Source organism: Quercus suber, unplaced genomic scaffold (genome assembly GCF_002906115.3).
Source record: "Quercus suber isolate HL8 unplaced genomic scaffold, Cork oak 2.0 scaffold_585, whole genome shotgun sequence".
Lineage (NCBI taxonomy): Eukaryota > Viridiplantae > Streptophyta > Magnoliopsida > Fagales > Fagaceae > Quercus > Quercus suber.
This window is the reverse complement of record NW_027070030.1, coordinates 289,128-295,303: the sequence shown is the minus strand read 5'-3', so window position 1 is coordinate 295,303 and position 6,176 is coordinate 289,128.

Sequence of the window (6,176 nt, the reverse complement as noted above, 5' to 3'; positions counted from 1 at the left end):
AGCGACAAAGACTAAGTACTAGACAAAACCAAGATATTACATGGTCCTCGAACTTAAACCTATGGGGAAACTAGTTACTTCGCAAAATCTAAGTGTTAGACAGAACCAAGGTTTTGTAGGGTCCTCGGACTCAAACCTATGGGGAAACTAACTGCTTCAAGAAAGATCCAAGTGCTAGGCAGAACCTGAGCTATGCCTGGTTCGTCGGACCGCATGTTTTAACAATGATGACCCTTCTTATAACAAAATCTCAAAATTAAGCCTATGAGCATTACTTAAAGCATTTTAGGGTGCCATGGACTTGGTTCTGGTTCAACTCACACCTGGAGGATTCCTTTTTTCCATAACTTTGAATGTCCATTAAAGGGTTGAAAGATCTAGTGACTTTAATTTATCCTGGTTCTAAATCAAAAAACAAAAGAGGGATAGGTTTTCATTTGTATCAACATCTTTACATTATTATAATTATTGCTGCAATAAGCCGAGGTACAATTAGAGTTAGGATTGTATAAGCGAAAAAAAAAATAAGCAAGGCAAGTAAGGGAAAATAGAATGTGCGCTTCATTAAGTCCACAGAAGTTACAAAGTAGGAGTCACATTACAGTGCTTAAAAGAAAATAATAATAATAATAATAAAAGGCAAAAGGGCCAAGGGCCCAATTTCTTCAACTTAATCCTCTTCCCCCCCTTGGGAGGCTGGTCCGTGGTGGCCTCAGGGTCCTCAAAGCTCTGACTTGGAGGAATAGCCTACAGAGGTATCGTGGAGAGAGCTGTCTCCTTGGCGAGAAGGACCTGGGCATCAGAGGGGAGGTTTGCAGCCTCTTGGGGTGCTTCCTCGTTAGGACCTTTGTCTGTTTCAATTACCCCAGGAGGATCAGCTTCCCTAGCAGGCTCATCAGAAGTGGTAGCAACAAGGGTATCTTCATTTGGAGTAGTACCAACTTCCTTAGTGGCCGCCTGAGCCTTGGAGCTAGAGGGGGCAGCCTCATGATGGTAGGAGGGAAGTAGACATTCTCAACCTTCCACAGGTTGGATGAAGCCTTAACTCCATCTTGTTTGAGAGTCTCATTCCAAGTTTGGGAGTAGTAGAGCCTGCATACCCCAGGGACTTGAACTTTAAGGGCAGCCTCCATCTTAACCACCCCCATGGCATAAGCCGCCTCCTCGGTTGCCTCATTAGAAGCCTAAGCCTCTGGCCTGCCAAAATCTGCCTCTTCCTTAGCCCTTAGAGCTTCGTCTCTGGTAAACTCTGCAACGTCCCTGGCTCCCTCTACCTCAGTCGTCTTTTTCTTCAGCTCGGCAATTTGCTCTTTGGCAATCGTCAGTTGTTCCTTCGCCTCATGTAAACGCCTCGTTTAGTCCTTGGCCTGCCTTTGGGCGCCTTTCAGGCCTGTTGTGGCATTATCCTTGGCCTTAGTCATCTCCTTAAGATCCTTCCTAGCTTTCACGAGATCAGCCTCAGAGGCCTTAAGGGTCTGAACCACTTCTAGGCGCTTGTCACACTCACTGTCCAGGGCCCTGCTTTGACTGTTGGCTGCCTCCTCCAGTCTAAAAGTGGCCTGGACAGCTTGCCGTAGAAATAAGTGCACAGTAAATGGGAAGTTCAAAAAAATATATAATAATCATAATCAAATCACAAGTATGAGAAGTCTTACCATACCCAAGTATCTCTTGAGGTTTAAGAAGACCTCCTTACTCCTTAATTTCTCCAATTCGGCCATATCGACGGGGAGCAAAAGAGACCTCTCCAANGAGCCGAGAATGATTTTTGGATTGGATCGTATCCAAGGATCTTGTGAGCGGCTCTAACTTAATTGTCGGCTTCGTTCACGAAGACCTCTTCCCTCAGTACAGTTTGTAAATCCTCCTTGTTGACTAGATGGAAGTGTTGTTCGAAGGCGTGTGGATCTGCAAAAACAAAAGAAAAAAGAAAAGGAGAAGGCTTGTTCTTGTTAGCAAACAAACAGTGCGAACTGGAATAACACAGAAGATCAAGTTCTTTCCCACTCTAAATGCCCTACTTGGTGTCCCTTCCTCCGTTGGACAATAAAGGCCATCGTGCCACTCCCCGGACACAATGAGGAAGTCTTTATCTAACCCCCTGCTGGACCCAGGGAGGCACTGGATAAGCCACACCCTATCCTCCCTCGTCTTCATGTAATAAGATTTACCTTTTAGGAGTTAGAGGTTGTAGCACCAGTTTACATCATGATGGGTTAACCTCAAACCCATCTTCTCGTTCAAGGCGTCCATACACCCTAGAATCCTAAACACATTGACGGTGCACTGGGTGGGAGCTAGCTAGAAGTGCCTAAGGTAGTCCCTCGTCACCGGCCCCATCGGGATTCTTATACCACCTTCTAAGAAGGCGAATATGGGAATCACCACTTCACCCTCTTTCCTCCTAATATACCAATCCCCTTCTTCGCAGTACCTCAAACCCACATTACTGGGTATCCTATAATCGGCAATGAATTTCTCCATCTCCTCCTCAGACTCAACCAACATCTTAAATCTACCCATCCTGAAGAATGTCTAAAAATTCAGAGAAGAGTGAAAGAAAGAGAGGAATAAGGGGAGAAGAAAATCATAAATGGAAAAGCACGAGATAGAGTAAGAAGAAAGCTTACAGAAATGAGGAAAAGTTTCTCAGATAGGCTTTTTTTATGCTGAAAAGAGATGAGTTTAATTGGAGGTTTGACCGGATTCAGAGTATGTGCACCAGAATTCTTGAATGCAAAAGTAAGGAGGCAAATCAGTTGAAATGAGTATTTATATCCTCAATTAAAGACAATAGGGTGGAGTTTCCCGCCCATAAAGGCAAAAAATCCCCACCGTCAGATTACCATTATGCCATTGAACGTAGGGAGTATGGAGCCGCCAGAATTTAATATGGGTGCGCGTCGTATATCGAGGTGCCAGAAACGTGCATTGGATGGGCGAAAAGACTCCAACACTGATGTAGGCCAAGATTGGGCAAGCCATGACAAAAGCCCGAGGACATTAAAATCCTCCTCCTCGTCTGAGGATACGGACAACAAGACTTTGAGGGGCTATTGTGGGGCCTAATAATCTAGTGACCCCAGTCCACTTTGTACTAAGCCCAAGGCCCACGCCGAGAAGGAGGAAATGCCCGAGGACGAAGTGAGAAAAGTACAACTTGCCCAGGGACGCTGCCGAGGACAAGCCTGTCCTCGGCCAAACAAGACCATAAGAGGAGGAAGCAATGGGGCTTCACAGGTCGCCTCATAGAGCATCCTAGGAGAAAGGACAAATCCAAAGTGTCATCCAGAGAAGCATGGTGGGGGAACAGTTCAAGGAGAATCTGTCACCTCAACATTAAGTGCGCACACCTAACTTTCTGGCTGCGTTAATGAAGATGTGACCGCTGAATAGTGCTGCCTTGGTTGCTGTAACTCACAGGAGTGCTGGTAAAGTGGCTGATGAGATGGGCAACCAAAGGGGGGAGGCGTGGATGATCAATAAGTGGAAGAAAGAGATTATGGGAGAAGGACTATATAATAGGGAAAAACAGATCAAAAGAGAGGCGGATGGAAGAACGACCAAAAGGCTTCTCGGACTGTGCCGAGGACAAGCTTTCTTAGAAAATCTCAGTTCCTCTATGTATAATTGTGTTGACCATCATACTAGCTGCTATAATCCTCACTAAGGCCTAGTTCTTAAACTCATTCTCTACAAATTCATTGTATTGGGCTAGTTGGGCTTGAGTTCACTCATTCAACAGTAGAGGTGCTCAAACCCAATCCCTACAGATACATATTTAAAAAAAAAAAGGAAAATATTCAACATCTAGAAGTAAGCTTTCGATTTTGAACTATTAAAAGGGTGTTTTTTTCCTCTTAAGGTAAACAGTATGTTTTATTTTAAAATAAATTTTAACAAGTACATTTAAATCAATTTGTTGTTGAATGAAGGAAGAAACTACTAAATCTGCCACATACTGTCATACTAAGCATGTCTAACTAGTTTATAAACTACAACACGTTTGCTTCTCTTCGAACAATAAAAACCTCATGATACTCAAAAGTTTAAGATTTTACTTTAGGGAAATTAATATTGCTTACTTATAACGTAATTTAAGTTTTGTTAGCATAGGCAAAGCCAAGAGGAAACCTCCTTGTATATACTAGTAGTGTTATATATATAACACTGTTAGTGTTAGTTTGAAACTTTGAATTATGCTGAAAACGGTTAGGTATACGTTTGCGTTTTAAACAGTGGGTCCCGTGCACTGTTCACGGAACCCACAAAATTTTCTTTAAAACTGGGTCTCACGGCACTATATACACATTTAAAAATTATTTTGTTACAGTGTTTCTAATTTTCAGTTTTCAGCAATAAGCGGTATCTAAATAAACACTGAGTATATATAATTATTATATTAGTTTTGTCCCCATTGACAAATTGAAAAGTTTACCATTGAAAGTTTATGTTAAGACTTAAGACAATCAAGTTTTTTTTTTTTTTTTTTTTTTTTTTTTCTCTCTAAAAAAAAAAGTTTGATTCTGTTTTCACATTGCCCTACCATTCATTAAGGACTAGATTCATGTATTTCTTTTATATATTCAAGTATCAAGTAAATAATACTTTTACTTAAAATATATTTTTCTTTTTTTTTTAGACGTAAAATTACTAATTAAAATTTTGTAGTCAGCTTTCTTCTGATGTTATAACTAGTAATAAGTACTTCTTTGAAGTTGAATTTTTCACAAAATTTAATTTTCAATTTATCAACCACTAGTATAGGGAGATGGCTTATAAAGCTCAAATAATAGATTTGAATAGCCCAAATAACATTGTGTCATGGGCTAAAATATGCCCAATATGTACTCCTCTACAATAAAAGCCTCCCCAAAGGATCCATACCTTAGACCACGGACCAAAGGATGCATCATCATGGCTCCGGTAAAGCCTCTTCAAAGGGTCGATACCTTGAACCACGGACCAAAGGGTGCATCATCATGGGTCTGATGATAAGTTATTGCGAACTCCATCCAAAGTAAAATATCTCTACCGAGCTAGTAATGTTAGCGGAAATCCCGAGTTTCTGAGGAAGAATTCCGAAACATATGGGGCTATTCAAGGATGCCTTCTAAAACTTCCTGATAGATTTACAATAATTTGCTTGACACATTTGCATTTAATGTTGGATAATTGATCAGAATAAGACAAGAAACCCCAAAAGTCTCCATTCATCGTAACATTGAGAAAAGAAGAGTCCAATGAGGTAGAAAACTGTCCAATTCAATAAAGATAGCTCATATTAGAGCTCATGCAGGAGAAGAGAAGGGAGCATATGTAAGAAGGGATAAGGATGAAAAAAGAGGAGGAGGGGAATATAAAAGAAATGAAACTAATAGAAAAATGAAATTTTTTGAGAAACAAGAGAGGTACTCGGTAAGAAACTGTTCCAACTACTCTTATGAATAAATCTTTTACGTTATTTTATTCAGAAAAATGCATGGTTCTTATTCAAATCTTCCATTGTGGATTATTGTAAACTCATAATACAAATTAATTGTGATTCAAAGCTCAAATAAATCAAATCTGTGTGGCACAAAAAAAAAATATATATATATATATATATATATATATATATATATATAAATCAACAACAATATTACTGTCTATTAAAAAAATGTGAATTTAAAAGATAAATAAATAAATCAAAGAAAGAAGTGTGTGTACTTATAGTACTTTTAAAAATTAAAAAAAAATAATAATTTTATGTTACACCCAAGGGCAGAGACAGGGGTGGCCCGCCCATAATTCCTAAAGAGTATGGTTTGTTGCTAACTTGCTATGCATTTTACGTGGTGTCTTTTGCAAGGAAGTCAATACCGTATCGGAGGCCGTACCGGTTTGACCAACGGTACGGTATGTTTCGGATACCGGTCAATACCGGTGTACCGTTTCGGGTTTATCGCTATTTTTTACTGTTATATACAATATACAAAGTTATATTTCTAATAACTCAATATATCACTTTGACAACTTTTTATATGTTTTGGTGGAGTTAGAGTATTAGCTACAGTGAAGTTAAATAACTATATAGTTATTTTAACTTCATCAAAATACAAAAATATATGTTACAATAATAGAGCAATAGCTAAAAAAAAAAATTTAAACCTTTAAAAAAATTAAAATGGTTTACG